Source organism: Lonchura striata, chromosome 10 (genome assembly GCF_050655825.1).
Source record: "Lonchura striata isolate lonStrDom1 chromosome 10, ASM5065582v1, whole genome shotgun sequence".
NCBI classification, from domain to species: domain Eukaryota; kingdom Metazoa; phylum Chordata; class Aves; order Passeriformes; family Estrildidae; genus Lonchura; species Lonchura striata.
In genome coordinates, this window is record NC_140712.1 from 16,956,040 (window position 1) to 16,971,047 (window position 15,008).

The 15,008-nt window shown below is 42.4% G+C and overlaps 1 protein-coding gene and 1 long non-coding RNA gene across 4 annotated transcripts in view; one reads left to right on the forward strand and one right to left on the reverse strand.

The window, feature by feature from the left end:
* Nucleotides 1-4,556, reverse strand: part of LOC110474186 (uncharacterized) — a 38,487-nt gene extending 33,931 nt beyond the window's left edge. For all 3 annotated transcript variants that reach the window (XR_014957613.1, XR_014957611.1, XR_014957612.1), the window contains exon 1: nucleotides 860-4,556. This is a non-coding gene — a long non-coding RNA (uncharacterized LOC110474186). The remainder of the gene's footprint in view (nucleotides 1-859) is intronic.
* The window catches only part of CTXND1 (cortexin domain containing 1), a 34,702-nt gene that overhangs the window by 11,518 nt on the left and 8,176 nt on the right, over nucleotides 1-15,008 (forward strand). Inside the window, exon 2 of the mRNA XM_031505805.3 lies at nucleotides 14,823-14,997. The gene's annotated coding sequence lies outside the window, so the exon portion shown is untranslated. The remainder of the gene's footprint in view (nucleotides 1-14,822; nucleotides 14,998-15,008) is intronic.

Consider the following 15,008-nt stretch of genomic DNA (forward strand, 5'->3'; position numbering starts at 1 on the left):
ATGATGTGTAAAAGGCATTCAAGAAAATAATTCTAGCCACAGCAAAGATTTGTGTATGATCAACTTCTGTTTGCTGCAGAGCAGTTGTCGACTTATTTTCATGTAAGCTGATGTTGTTTTCCCTGCTTGAGTGGCATAGCAATAATAAATACATTTATTATTCATTAAATGCCTTCAAAATATTTTAATATGCCTCAGCATTTCCAAGGTGTTCAAATCACAGCAGTAAAACACCCTGCTCACATAATTTGCTGCCTTAACCACTGAATATTACAGTTTGTAGTGTAAAGTTCCTGAGTGCACATTGTCAGACTGAGTGGAGAATCACTTTTGGTATCTGGAGTAAAGCACCTAAAAAGAAGTTTTCCTCTTAAAAACTACACTCCACCCACCCACCCCCTCTCAAAATAAAGCTGCCATTATACACAGTTCAATTCTTCCATATTTTAAAACAGGTTTCATAAAATTCACCAAGTTCAGTGATTGTCAAATGAGGAAAAGGATATTTTTAAGGTAAAGGTAGAGCAATATATAGATGCTGTAGCTTCTGCATGCATTGTTTTGTGTGATTTAGTTTATTTCTTTTCTATTCACAAAAACACCCCAACAAACCAAAAAAAACCCACCCCAAAAAAACCCGAAAAACCAAACCAAACCAAACAAAATAAACTAACAAAAAAACCCCAAAACAAACAAAGCTCTTCCCCCAAACAAATAAAACCAAAAAAAACAACACAAAAAACCAAAAAAAAAAACCAAACAAAAAAAAACCCAAAAACAAATCCCAAAAAACAACAAAAAAAAAAAAAAGGAAAGGAATGAGGAATCAATCAAGATTTAGTCTTATGGTTTTCTTTACTTGCTGTTTGGAAGTCAGACTTCAGTGACCACAAGGTCCCAGCCTAGATCTGCATGATGGAGAGCTCTGCATAGCATTTCCTGAGTGCCACTGCACACCAAAGCAGATGGAAGGTGATTTATGGTCCTTGTTGTTCATGGGGATAAAGGAGCAGAGAATTATGCCTAGATCACTGTGTCCCGAATAATTCCTTAAGGTTATCAAGTTTTCACAGCTCTGTCTTATGTTAAGTTTATGCTGGAAAAAGAAGAATAAATCAAAACAAGAGGAAGTGAACCACTGAAGCAGAATGCACAGGGAATGTACCAAAGCACATCGTGCTTATTTATCTACAGCTGAACCACATCAGCCAGGGAGAAGTTTTATTCCCAGTCACTGCTCAAACACTCCCAGATTATATTATTGTCACCAAGTCCAGCATTTGGTGAACTTTACCTACAATTAGAGCCTGGCAACACGTAGGCTATAAGCAAATAAATCGGAAAGCTAAATAGCTTTTCTTCTGTAAAGATTAGCACTTGAAACATCTAGCTGCAGTTGCCAGTGTTGTGTCCTGTGAGGTACAAAGAGCTGAGGGCAGGCTGTGGCACGAAGAGCAGCGCCATGAGCGCCTCAGCCCCGCCAGCGGCCTGGAGATGCCCGCGGCCGTTCTCGGAAAGGGCTCAGAGAGGCTGCAGATGTGAGCCTAACACGGCTGGAGCTGGCAAAAACCTCTCTACCAAGATGCAAAAAAGGCTAAAAATGAGCATGTGTTGGTGTTATTTCCTGCATGTCTCCCAGGTAAGACTGTGGAACTCCAGGTATGCAGGGGATGCTTCCCAGAGGTCTGGGAAACATTCTGACAGTGACAGAACTGCTGTTCATGCACTGCAGCACATCCCAGGGGCCAAGGCTGCTTTTGGCATCTGCTAACATCACTGCAGTTTGAAACTTGAAATGGAGCTTGTTACAACCCTGGCCAATGACTTCTCACAGGGAATTCTCTAAGAACTCTTGCTTTCATATTAACCAAGTCAAGCATTGACAAATCTGCTGTTCTCAGGGCAAATGCTGCTGCAGGGGTTATGTGAGGCTGTGGTCTCAGTCAATGTGGTGTGGGATTTACCATTCAGTTCCAAAATTAAAACGTGCAATTAAATGCTCTTGAAAATACCCTGTGCTAGGAAGAAAAGCCTTCCAAAATAGATTTTTATCTACTTGTTCCAAGTCCATAGTTCTTTAATGTTTCTGTAAGCAGTAATGGTTTTGCCCTGCAAGACAAATACCCATTGATTTGAGTTTCTAATAACATGATTTGAGTTTTTAGGTCAGGTTACCTATATATTTGTTTAATTAATTTTTATGGCCTTCCTTCCATTTAATGCTTGGGATGACAAACTTCCATTTTAGCAGCTGTGTGGATGTTAGTCTGAAGCACCCATGATGTCAAAGGCTTTGTATTCATATCCAAGTTATTTTGAGCCTTTTAAAAAATAATATGCACAGATTTATGGTATTTTTTTCAGCTCAATCTTATATCATTTATCACATGGATTAAAATTAATTCATACACATTAACCTGCAGGAAAGAGATGGTTACTGTTTCTTGAGATATGAGGAAAACATCTGAATTCCAGGGAGGATTCCAGATAAATGCATTAATTTTTAAAGTTGAAAAGTTCCTGCCTACTTTAATTATCAATGCTTCAATTTTCTGCCTTAACATTCAGTAATAAAGGTGGAGTCTGGGAGAAGTGCCATGTCCAGTACAGAGCAATGTGCAGGCAATTCCAGGTGCCATCCAGCAAGCCAAGCACTTACCTTAAATCTTACAGTATTAGCTGGACTTAGGTGAAATGTCAAAGGCATAGGAATAAATTTGTTCTTGAATCCTTCCTAGAAACCCCTGTTCTCATTCAGCTCTTAGCTCAGTTGGCTTGAGCAGGGTGCTGATGAGACCAAGGCTGTGGGCTCAATCCCCATGTGGACCCTTTACTCAGAGCCAGACTCAATAATCCTCATGGTCCCCTCCAGCTCAGAGCATTCGGGGAATCTGTGAAGTGTTAAGCAAGTCTACAAGAAATGAGGAACCTAAATGCAATTACATATGCTGTCCTCACTGCTTTATTCTCAGGTCTGCCTTCAGTACCTCTTTAAAACCAGGCATGTGCTTAAATCCTTGCATGAAAACTGCATTCAGATGAGTGATCTGAAATTAAAGTATCAGCCCAGCTCTTGTATATTTGCAAATCAAATTTATTTTGACAACAGGTTAACATAAGACACAGATGAGACACAGAGCCTAGGGCAAGATGGGTTGTGTGATTTAATATTCTGCAATTAAAGCCAAGGTCCAGGGATGCTGCCTTTCAAATGTGAGTGTTCAGGTTCTGCCAGGACTCTGCTGCCTGCACACCTGCCAGTGAACTGGAGAAGTTGCCCTGCTACTTCATGGAAAATATTTATTAAGTCAGTGATTTATTTCATCTATTTAAAGAAGGTGGAATAAAACACTGGGCTGGCCATAATGATTATGCTGCTGTTATTTCTTTTTTAATTAATATTGAACAACCTGTACTGCAGCCAACTTCAAGACATTTCAGAATTGCACTCCTCATTCTCTGGCTGGAGAATGAAAGCCTTGGTAGGATAAATAATGTTTTCATTCTAGGACCCTACAGAAAACTACTTTTCTAGTATCTTCCTTGCACAGAGAAGAGATTCTTGATTTTCTTACCTCATCTTACAAAAAAAAATACTCACCTTTTCCCCTCCATCTCTGAGATATGAAATATAAAACTCAGAAACAGATGCAGTCCCAGGTCTGAAGTTCCAACAGAGGAGGAAACCAGCTCCTGTCTCACCATACTTCTTTAACTCAATGCAATATTTACCAGGATAGAGCTGGGTGTGGTCCCCTGGCCTGGGATAAATGATTTTTTCCACCTGTCCATCCCAAACCCTCTGTCCCCTCCCATCCCTGCAGTTTGTCAGTGTGGCTGATCCTGTGCTTGTTCCCAGGCCTGCTCTGGGTTATTAAGGGGGAATTTTATTTATACATTCAATCTGAAGCCCCACAGAGTTTTATATTAGAGATTTGCCATTGGGGGAGAGGGAAAGAAATAAAGAAAAGAACAGCTGGGCACAATGACCCCAGCTCAGCATGTCTGACCACCAATCTCTGCTTACTTCTAGAAGCTGAACATTGTATTATCCATGCAAGAGTCAGCTTGCATGGGAGACAGCAGGGTTTTGGTGCTGATACGTTTCAGTTGCCCCTCAATTGAGGTCAGTGGGACAGAGGCAGGTGATTGTCAGTGCCAAGTGATTCTCTCTGAACTGTGGAAAACCCTCTGACCCAGAGAAGAGACACAAAGCCAACTACAGACTCCTCCTGGTGCAATGGTGTAATACCATGTTGTGTTAGATCCACAGCAGAACAGCCTCCAGAAGCTATTTTAATCAATTAAGAACAGTTGGATCCTTTAGCACATAGTTACCATCATCTACTTATTATGCACTTAAAATGCAATTATAGACAGGAAAATAATGTTCGTTTTCTATTTGCCTTATTTTCCTTGAGTGAATTGAGTCTGCTTCTCATCTGCAGTCACAGTCCCAGCTGCTTCCTGACTGAAACAGATCCTGTAGGCTTTTTATATCCAGTAGCAATGCAGCAATGCCATATGCAGGGCCAGGGTGTGTGGGGGAGCTAGGATGTCTCCTGGCTCCGGAATTATAAGGCTGTTCCAAGTTCCAGTGAGGAATCAGTCCCTGTGTGGTGATTCATGAGGTAGCAAAGAACCTAGATCCAGTTCCCAGGCTGTGATTTTAGGGTTAGAAAAGCAGTGTTGCTTCTCAAGCTTAAAAAAAAACATAACAGAAGGGGAGATAGTTTTTGGAGTCCCTGCCTGTAACAGAGCAGGTCTCTGAGGATATTAATTATCCAAGACTGGTGGTAAAGTAGAAAAGGTGAATGCATAGCAAAGGAGTTTTCCTAAACATATATAAGTAGCAAACCATTACACTTTCACTGGAAGAAGGAAAATTTGCAGACAGGGCAAAGCTCAAGAACTCCCAAGCCCACAAATGCTTGTGTTCCCTGAATGTCATTGATACAAGTCACTTGCTGCCATAATTAGCTTTGTCAGAAGACCTGAAATAGAAGGGGGTGGAGAGGAGTCCCTGCAGTGTGAACTGACAGGGCTGTGTACCAGGGTGGTGTGGAGAGGATACCCCCAATTCCTTAAATCTGCTTTGCTTCCTGACCACGGCATCTACAGGGTCACTTGATGGACAGATATGCATAGGCTGGCCACATTTCACCAGGAGATTGCTCCACAGTTTCAAGGTTGTATTTATGAGAAACCTGCCAAATGCTTTAATTGGTGTCCAGTGCAGTAGGTCACCAAGAAAATAAAAATAAAATTCAAAAAACCCACCCCAGGGCAGCATTCAGGAAACTACTTCATAGGAGAAGTTTTAAGTTGTGACAAGGCAGCCTATCAGACTTCTGGAAGACTTTCTTTAACCTGTACCTTCAATAGATACCAAAGAAATAATTTGGACACTGTTCTTTGTGGTCAGGTGCAGGTTTTTATGCTGCTACTATAATATTTAAACACTTCCTATTAAATATTGCATATCAATAGAACTGGCTATATCAAACAGCAGGTAATTGCTGGCACTTATTTTTCAAAGTCAAAACTCTGCTTGAACTTCCCTTTGAGAAAATTAGGGTTTTATTAGCTGGCAGAGAAGGGGAAGTGATTCCAAGGGCAATTTGGCTTGGGAATGCAGTGTTCCCATCAGAGCATCCTTTCTGGCAGTAAGGCTTTCCTGAGAGAAAGTTCAGCAGGGTTTCCTGAGACTGTTTAGCTCTCAGACCTGATTTTTATGGAGGCCTTGGAAGAAGATGAGATGGCACCTTCAGAAATATGAACCCAGCAATGCACAAATCCCACTGTCTTTCTCACTGCAAAGTCAGTAGTGAGTCAGTGCACAGAATAAAAAAGGTTGAGGAGGAAGAAGTCTAAAGTTTGTGTTTGTCACAGCACTGCACAAAGTGGGAAATGCCAAGTGTAGGCTGCCAGCCTGTACATCCCACTGACTCCATGGAGGTGTCTTGGAAGCACCAAGTTCACTCACTGAGTCTCCCACTGTCCTCAGCCCTGACCCAGCAGATGTAAACAGTGCTGCCCTTGATTTTCCTGCTCATGAGGGCCATTTACCACAGCCACGGTGGCATTTGTGTTTTGCTTAGCCCCAAAGCACTGGGTTAAAGTGAAGCAGTCAGAAGTTTCCAGCTGCCCACGGTCTGTCAGGTTGAAGTCAATGCAGTTTTTATGAGGCATTTTATTATTAAAAGAATTTCTCTAGAAATCAACCCTCCCACTGCCTGTCCAACATTTACAAAGCTAATTTAGTTCAAGGGTGCTCACAGTCATGTAAATAGAAGCCAGACATTTTTCTCTGCTAGGGGAAAGTCATTCAAAGAGAGGTACCCAGCCATGTGCAGGCCATATTTTAGCATGCCCATAAAGAGCTATATTCTAGCTGAGTGCTGTATATCTCAGTGCTTTTGAATGGTTTGCAGTTGCAGTGTTCTCTCAGCCCAGGAAGGGTGCCTGAGGCAGCCCCATTATTTACTCCGTGTCACTCCAGGGCTGTGACCTGGGCAGCAGGACGTGCATCAAGCTGTGTGTCAGCAGCTCCCCAGCCTCCTTCCCAACTCCATCCCCTTCAGCCACCAGCCTGTACACGACTTGAGGCTTGGCATATTTACAGGAACTGAATTTTGTGGCACTCAGAGCAGAGGGTGCAGCTGGGGCAGTCATGAACATGGACAGAGGTGCTGGAGGAAATCTCCATTTGCAAAGTTCACTTTGCAGAGACAGACTGGGGACAGTGTTGGAGGTTCCTGCTGTTAAGAGTTTCCTTCTATCTTTGCTTTACATCTTCTCAATTAATAATTAGTTTCAGTAATTCAGAAAAATAGAAGCAATAAGATTTTATTTGCCTTCCTTTGAAAGTGTTGACTTCTAAACTCAGTTAGAATTGAGGTCTGTGCTTTGCTGTTACAGGTGGCTTGAGCAATCCTACCCTAAAGAGAGAACTTGAAACAAAACCTGTTCCCTTGCCTTGTCCTGCCACAGACAATCCCTGTGACTGTGTTAGCTGCCCCTGCACAAACCCTGAGCATCTCACACACCTCTGCATGCCAGGCTGTACCTGCACAGAGGCTTCCACCCAAAAGAGAATTATCTATTTTAGTACAGAGGGAGCAATTTTCCCCCAGCCACAGTGTCCAGATATTCTTTGTGTTAATCTACAGTGACATGGCACAAGATCTCAGTATTTTTTTTCTGTGAATCAGAAACAATGCAGAACTGGTCAAAACCACTTGTCCTCGTTTGCCTTCTAAGAGAAGACCTGTGCTGAACCACGATGGAGTTATAAATCTCCTTCTGCCACCTCACTCTCCCGTTGTCAATGAAACCCCTGCCTTCAGAAGCCTGACTGTTGCTGGCACATGAACAGGAGCAGCCTCTGAGCACAGCACTGATGGAACAGCAACAGCAGAATTGCAGCTGAGCAGCTGAGAAGCAAGGGCTGATTTTGAGCTCAGTGTCCTGCCCTTCCAGATGCTCCAGGCTCAGCTGCAGCACATTGAACCTGTGGGAGATCTGGAGTCATTCCCTACCATCAGGCTCAGCATTAGGATTATCTAGAAGACCTTGCAGGGAAAACAGTCCAAGGGGAAACAAAGAATACTTAGTATAAAAAAAAAAAAAAATCTGTTCTATATCTGCATTTGCCCATACATAAAAATCCGCCTTAGAAAAATCTAGTTCTGAATGGAGTCATGACTGCAGTCCTGTTAGTTCCTGTTCTAACATAAATCTTCAGACAGAAGTACACCAAATGAGGTAGGAAAATGTAGTTAATCCTAATGGTGTCATCGTGCCGTGCTCCCTGCACAGTTTTAAAGATCATTGGCTGGATGCTCTGTACGTGCCTGGTACTCCAGGTAATTGTCCTGGTGCTCAAAGGTAATTGTCTCTTCTTCAGCATCCCCAGATGTGGGGATGGAATTCCTGTATGTTAGATGTACACTTGCTTCTGGCCCAAAGTCACCTGTACTGCAAAGCAACTCTCCATTGCCTGCATTTGCAATTAATTAAACTTCCAAGAGCATGGGCATAAAACGAGCCTGTGACAATAAAGAAATAGTGCCATGGACAGGCAGAGACCCACTGGGACACATCTCACCTTATTATTCATAGGACTGAGCTGTTTGAGTTTAGTTTCTTTCCATGCATGAAGAGCTTTTGAGGAATCTCGTTATTGCACTGAATAGAAATATATTCAGTAAATATGAAGAGACAGAAGTTAAACTAGAAGCAAAGATCAGTGCCTGGTTTTCAAAGCATTAGAGCTGTATTACTTACAGATAGAAATAGAGATTGAAGCTGAAATTGGATCGAATCTTAAATATCTTCTCTTCTTTTAAAAGGACTTTCCAGAGGTAGCCAAAAGCATTGGCAATCCAAGAAAACATCAGAAACATCCTCCAACACCCACAGCTGCTGTTTTAGGACGTTACAGGGCAGACCCCTGATTAGTGGTTTCAGGGTCTATTTCTGGGCCAGTTGTCTGTAATTCATCCAGTTCAAAAAGCCTGCTGGTACTGCCTGCATTCCTCTGTGGTAGCAAGTTTTGGGAAGTCACTACCTGCAGAATAAAGAACCCCTTTTTCCAATAACAAGGTGGTTGTCTACCAAGGTGTTGTTGGTAGTTCATTGAATGCCCCCAAGTTTACCTGTTTTGTAAATTGATGATTTTTTTTTTAATTGGGAGGAAATTAAAATTTCCCCCATCTTCTTCGGACACTTTTAAAGGAACTGATCATCCCTTTGATCATTTTAGTTATCCTAAGGAGAATTTCTAGGCATCTATTCCTCAGCCCACTTATCTGCTTTCAAACCCCAGTGATCCCAGTCCATAAAAAATGAAATAAAAAATTACAATAAGGGGTAAAACAGCACTTATCTGGGCACATTCAGAAGTCAGTGTGCTCCCTGCAAGGGAGAAAAGACCTTCCAAACTGCTGAGTCAGGTCAGGCAGGTCCTCGTGGCTCCCTGTACATTAGGTTCACTTAAAAATGTTCCTTGTGGCTAATGGTGCATTAATAAGGTATTGGCTGTCTGGGACTGTTGGGTGCTGTGCCAAAGCCAGTCCTTTATAAATTGAACATGTACAAAGGTTCTGGCAGTCTGATTCCCAGTGACCCACTGACAAGCTACTGATCTAGCTGAAGATGTGGAGAGGGAATGTAATTGCCCACAATCTTTTTAATCAAGGACTACACTTCCAGTAATCTGCTGCAGTGACAGAGAAAACAACATCAGGCTGTAACACACGTCTGGAATCAAAGCTCTTTTCTGTACAGTCTTAATTAAAGAGAGCTTCTGACTACAAATTTTATAGAAAAGTCAATGAGCCTCCAGCTGAGGAAAAGACCTTTCTTGATGTGATGAAAAGGCTGCACGTATACTTACTTATTGTACATGATCAGAAAAAAAAAAAACATGGAGAAACACAGGTAGCACTCAGGCCATGGGTTATACTTGGGAATATCTTCAATACAGATTGGGATGAGAAGGAAGGAGGGAATGAAAAAGCATCAGTCACCCCCAAAACAAACAAAGCTTTGGCCAAAGGGATCATTAAGATGGACCAGAACCCCTGCAGGGCAGTTGAATTAGAGCCTGGCCTGGAGCAGCCCCCCAGGGCATGGGTACTTGAGGATCCACCTAAAGGTGGCCCAGGCAACAATGCCCAGAAATGAGAACAACAACCAGGGTGACAGTCATGGGGTGGATTTTCACTGCTTGGACAGTCCTCAATGTCAGGCTGTGCTGGTGATCACTAAATTGGTGTTCTGCCCACCTCCTGCCACCAAAGCCCAGTAGAAAAGGCCCATTGTTTTACCATTCTGAGAGATCGTTTTTGACTGTTCTCTGTCTTTGATTAAACAAACTGCATTTTATACCCATCCATCTGGCACTTCTAATAAATACATTCTGCTACCAAGAGATACTCAAAGTTTACAAGTTTAATTTGTCATCCCTCTGTAAAACCACATTGTAACATAACAATCTGTCTGTCACAGAGGCCAAGTTTAACAGAATTTCATAGAATCACAGAATGGTTTGGGTTGGAAGGGACTTTTATAGGTCATCAAGCTCCAAGCCCGCTGCAATGAGTTGGGAGATCTGTAATTAGATCAAGTTGCTCAGAGCCCTGTTCAACCAAACTTTGAATATTTCCAGAGAAATCCACTACCCTGCAGTGTTTTACCACCCTCCTTGTAAAAATGTTCTTCCTTATATCAGATCTAAACAGATCCTGGTTTAGTTTAAAACCATTGCCCCTTATCTTAACACAACAGCCCCTGCTAAAAAGTTTGTCCCCATTTGCACAGGCAGCCCTTTACCAGCCAGCCTTGCTGCCAAAAACCAGCCTTGGACACATTTGATTTACTGCAATAGAAATTGCCCACATGTCCTGGGAAGGACGAGAGACAGAGACCATGAACAGCTGGGGCTCAGAGTCAGGATCCTGACTGATCCTCACTCATCTCAGCAATGGGCCATTTATCCTTTCTCCCAGCCTCACTTGGTGACATGCCAAATTTGGAGGCTGCTTTATTTGTTACCTGCCTACAGAGCTATAGACTGGAGCTCAATTATCCTTAAATTCTTATTAGGATCCTTCACTCCAGCCAGGGCTGTCATGGAAAATGTAATGCATGTCCTGACTCAAGGTTTTGGTTCATTTGTAATAAAAATCATCTGGCCTCCCTCTGAAGGAAGATGCAATCCATCCCTGTTGGGAGACAGTGGAAAATACAGTTTATGTGGGTGCCAACTGGATCCTCATCAGAAAGAATCTTTTATGCAGTGTTCACGTGCAGAGCTGTGCAGAAAGGGGTGGGGGGTCTGAAAACAGGAAGATTTTCTGTGCTGTTGAGCTGTTTGGCTGCTCACCCTGGTTCCAGATGGTGCTGGAGGCACTCGGTGCCTCTGAAAACAGGCCAACTTTCATTCTCCCAGTTCTTATAGTAGCAGGAGAAAAACTGTCCTCTTGAGAAAACAGGGAAAAACTAGTAATGATATTTCTGCTTCTCCTGTTGACAAATCATAGCTGGAATTAGAGAACATGCCGCAACAATTCTGGTTTTCCAGCTGGAGAGAGAGAGAAGCTGCTGTGAGTGCCCCACATAGCACAAGGCTCTGCTCCCTGGAACTGCCCTAACCCAAACTCATTTGGATCACCTGGGCCCCCTAACTTTTCATTTAAGATCTTCAATTATTCTTCCCTCCTATTCCTCACACCAGCAAGGAGAGATAAATCTGTGTGAGTAGGGCTGGTTTTTCCATTGTTTTCTAAGTGTTTCTCATCCTTACCCAATAACATTTCTGGGCTCTGGGGCTGCTCCTCCTTGGGTCCGTTTCTGCCCAGTGACCTGACAATAGAGGCTGGCAGGGTTAAACCTCATGTCCTGCTTTGCAGTCAGGTCCATATTTCTACTACATCTCAGGCTTATTCATTCAGTCTTTAAGACTCCTTTGCAAGATTTTTTTCCTTCAGTTTAAGGTAGGATACAGTTCAGCTGGCATCACAGCCCTGGTTGTATCACAAGGAACCAGAGCAACAGCACAGGAGGTTTTGTGCATGAGCACAAGCTGCAAACATCCATCCTCACCACCCCCTGCAGATGGGGGATTGGTTCAGAAAAGGAACAGGCAGGAGCAGTGCCTTTGCTGGAAGCCCCGTGTAAAGCCTGTGTCAGTTTGTCTTGTTCTGAGCCAGAACACACTCTCGACTTTCAGCTTTACTTTTACTTATGTTTAATTGATCAAATTCCTCTCCCCACAATTTTCTGAGGTATCTGAGAAAGGCCTGCATTAAAAAAGTGTATGAGTCAGTTATCAGTATGGATTAAAGAGCACCTGCAGCTATTACAATGGCAAAGCCACCTGCAACTATTTTGGATGTTTTGCTGCTCATTTATTAAAACTTCCTTGACAAGGAGTTACCTTAATTAGCAAGAATTTAACTTTTGATTTAAAATAAGTGATTCAGAGAAGAAGCAGGCCTATATGATTCCTTTCTGCCTATATTTGTGGCAGTTCTACAGGCATAACCCAGCTATTTTTGCTGTGAATTCATCCACAATACTTTTCCTCAATTGGAAAAATATTGATACAGCCTCAATCTGATCTGTATGTAGTTTTTCAACATGAAAGGGCAAAAGATGTGTCTCTGAGAGATATCCTGCAAGTTAGAGAATACTGGACATCATTCCCACAAGGAAATATTTGTGTAAAAAGGAGTTGCTGTTCTATCTTGAAATTAGCCTTTTGTTTTTGTAAAAAAAAAATAATAAATTCAGAGCAGTACAGAAAAATATGGGTCATTTTTCCTCCTTGTCAGCTTTGCTGCAGTGAAAAATTTCTCCATAGTTTTGCTTATAATTCTCCTGGCTAACAGTCATTGTTTAATTTATAAAATAACTGCCAGGACCAACAGGCATGTTTGTCTCCTTTCAGAGGATTTAAACAGCAGAGAGTTTAAAAAGCAGATACTCCATTAAAATGAGTTTATATCATATCTATTCAGACCTAACAAGCCTTGGCTTAAAAGCCTAATCCATTTGTTTCTCTCAGACTCCTTTACGTTTGTCTCTTGCCTTGATGAAAGGGGATGCTCTCAGTGCATCACAGCAGTGATAAGGAAAGCAGCCTCAGCCCCCTTATCAAAATACACAAGGAATGAAGGATGGTCCTGCTCAGACAGATGTTCCTTCTCAAGCTCATCCAAACTTTTCATAGCACAGGTATTGCTTTGCATTTTCTGGGCATTATCTCCTAAAGGATGAATCAGTGTTCCCAACAGCCCAGGGTGGAAGCCAGCACTGCAAGGAGGGGCTGAACCACGTTGTACAATCCCTGCAGCTCTCCCACCACAGCAGAAACACAAACTGGGAGCCAAGGGAGTGTCCCTGCAGCTCACACAGGCTCACAGAGCTCCCTTCCCCAGGGATGAGCCTGCCCAGCCCAGGGCAGGGAGGGGAGGCACAGTCCCTGGGCTGGGCTCTGAGGGAGGACTGGATTTCCCTTCTCCTCCTGCTCCCCTGAGGGTTAGAAAGCAGCTGATACAGAGACAGCATCACAGCATCACCCTGCACTGCCTGCCCCGTTTATGGTGCTCCTATCACTTCCCCAGCCAGCAACCATAGAGTGCATCACTGACCCTACCCCTCTTTTTTACCTCTGCATGGCCCCTTCCAGCCTCTGAGAAAGATTCCCAAGTGTCCTCACCTCAGCAAAGTTTAATCAAGGATTTTTCACAATAGTTGAGCTTTGGGAGGCTGGAAACACTTTTTACTCCAGATCCCAGCTGTCCATCAGTTCACTCAATAGTTTTGAACAGTGACTTGTTCCCAAGCACAACCATCTATTTTTTAATCTTTTGTTAATGAGTAATTCCACATGCTCCTTGAAGTGATTGAGAAATGATTATTTTTTTTTAGGAAGCTCTCAAATTATAAGCAGCCCGCAGTTATTTCTAAGTGTATGCTGCATCTTTTTCTCAATGAAGATTAATGTTATTCTTGCCATGGGGCTATGTAGGAAGGAAACATTTGTGTAACAGCAACTTTTAAAACTTTCCCCAGATTGATTTATGTGTTTATTTGCTTTCAAATTTTGGGCTCTTGTAAATTATGTCTTTAGTCTTCTGATGGAATACTGGCATCCAATGATTTACAACTGGCTAAAAGCAAGTGTGGAGGGAAGATTATTTGTCTCTTGACCATAACTGAGGACTAGATCAAATAAAGGCATTTGTATAAACTAAGCTAAGCATAAAGATTTAGTCATTATGTAAAGCAAGAAATAAAATAATCCAACAACCAAAACAAAATGCCAAACAGTGAGTTAAAAACAAAGATTAAACTTGCCTTCAGTCACACAGGAAAAATCATGCTTGTAGGAAGGCAGAGTTACTGAAATGAAGTATTGATTTTCTGCTGAAAGAATTGTAAGTATGAAAGGACAATTAATTTTTAGACTAAGCTATTGGTCACATTATTGCTCTCTGGGTGTAGCAAGAAGCTCATCTGTCTGTATCTATCTACAGCATTTGACTCCTGTGCTCAGAGGCAGTGAGTTCTTAATCGAAACTAGATTGTTAAGAAAATTAGAGTATGATCAAGTGTCCAGGCTATTCCTGTAGAGATTTGAACTTCAAATTGAAGGTGACTTCGTTTGACAAACACACACAATACCTGTCTGGAGCAGCATTTCACCTTCCTTCCTGGCCACTCACCTTCAGTCCCTTGCCTGAGCACAGCCTGTCCTGCTGGGTCCCCTCACAAGGGATTTGGGCTCATTTTTTGCCTTGTTCTTCTCAACCTTCCCATCCTACACTGTAGAACTCTTTCCACAACAATGTGTAAAAAGCCAGGTTTGTCATCCAACAAGCATTGCTGGCTGAAACTATTCTGTGTGCATGTAAAAAAGAAAATGATTCCACACCAGACTGACTAAAAAAAAAAGGCAAATAACTAATAGTTTTTAAGTCCTGGTGTATCAGTTCAGATAAATCAAGAAGTTTTGTTTAAACAAACCATCTAAGCCCTAAATAAATACGCAGGATCAATTCAAACCTGGCTGATCTTTCACTGTGATTTAAAAATAGTATTTTCTGCTCATTTAAGAAGAAATATTGATATGACCTTAGGCTTGAACATTGCTTTTCCTCTCATAAATGTTCTAGGGAATGTGTGATGAACGGATCCATCCTGTGCACGAGTGCATCCCACAGCCCCAGGCTGTCCTGGAGCGCTGAGCGCGTCTGTCCCACCTGCAGCCCACCTGAGCAACAATTGGAAATTATTATTTTTTTTTTCAGAGCACCCCAGTGAGAACTGCTTCCAGGGCTGGGTGGAGGTGAACCTGAGCAGAGCCCCAACGCCGTCAAAACCCCTCTGACCAACAAAACTTTTAAAATATGACTACAGAGAGGATTTTACCTCCAAAATGCTGCTATGCTGGGATGTGACAGGCTTCCTACTCAAGTCTGGAAGGTATGGATCTG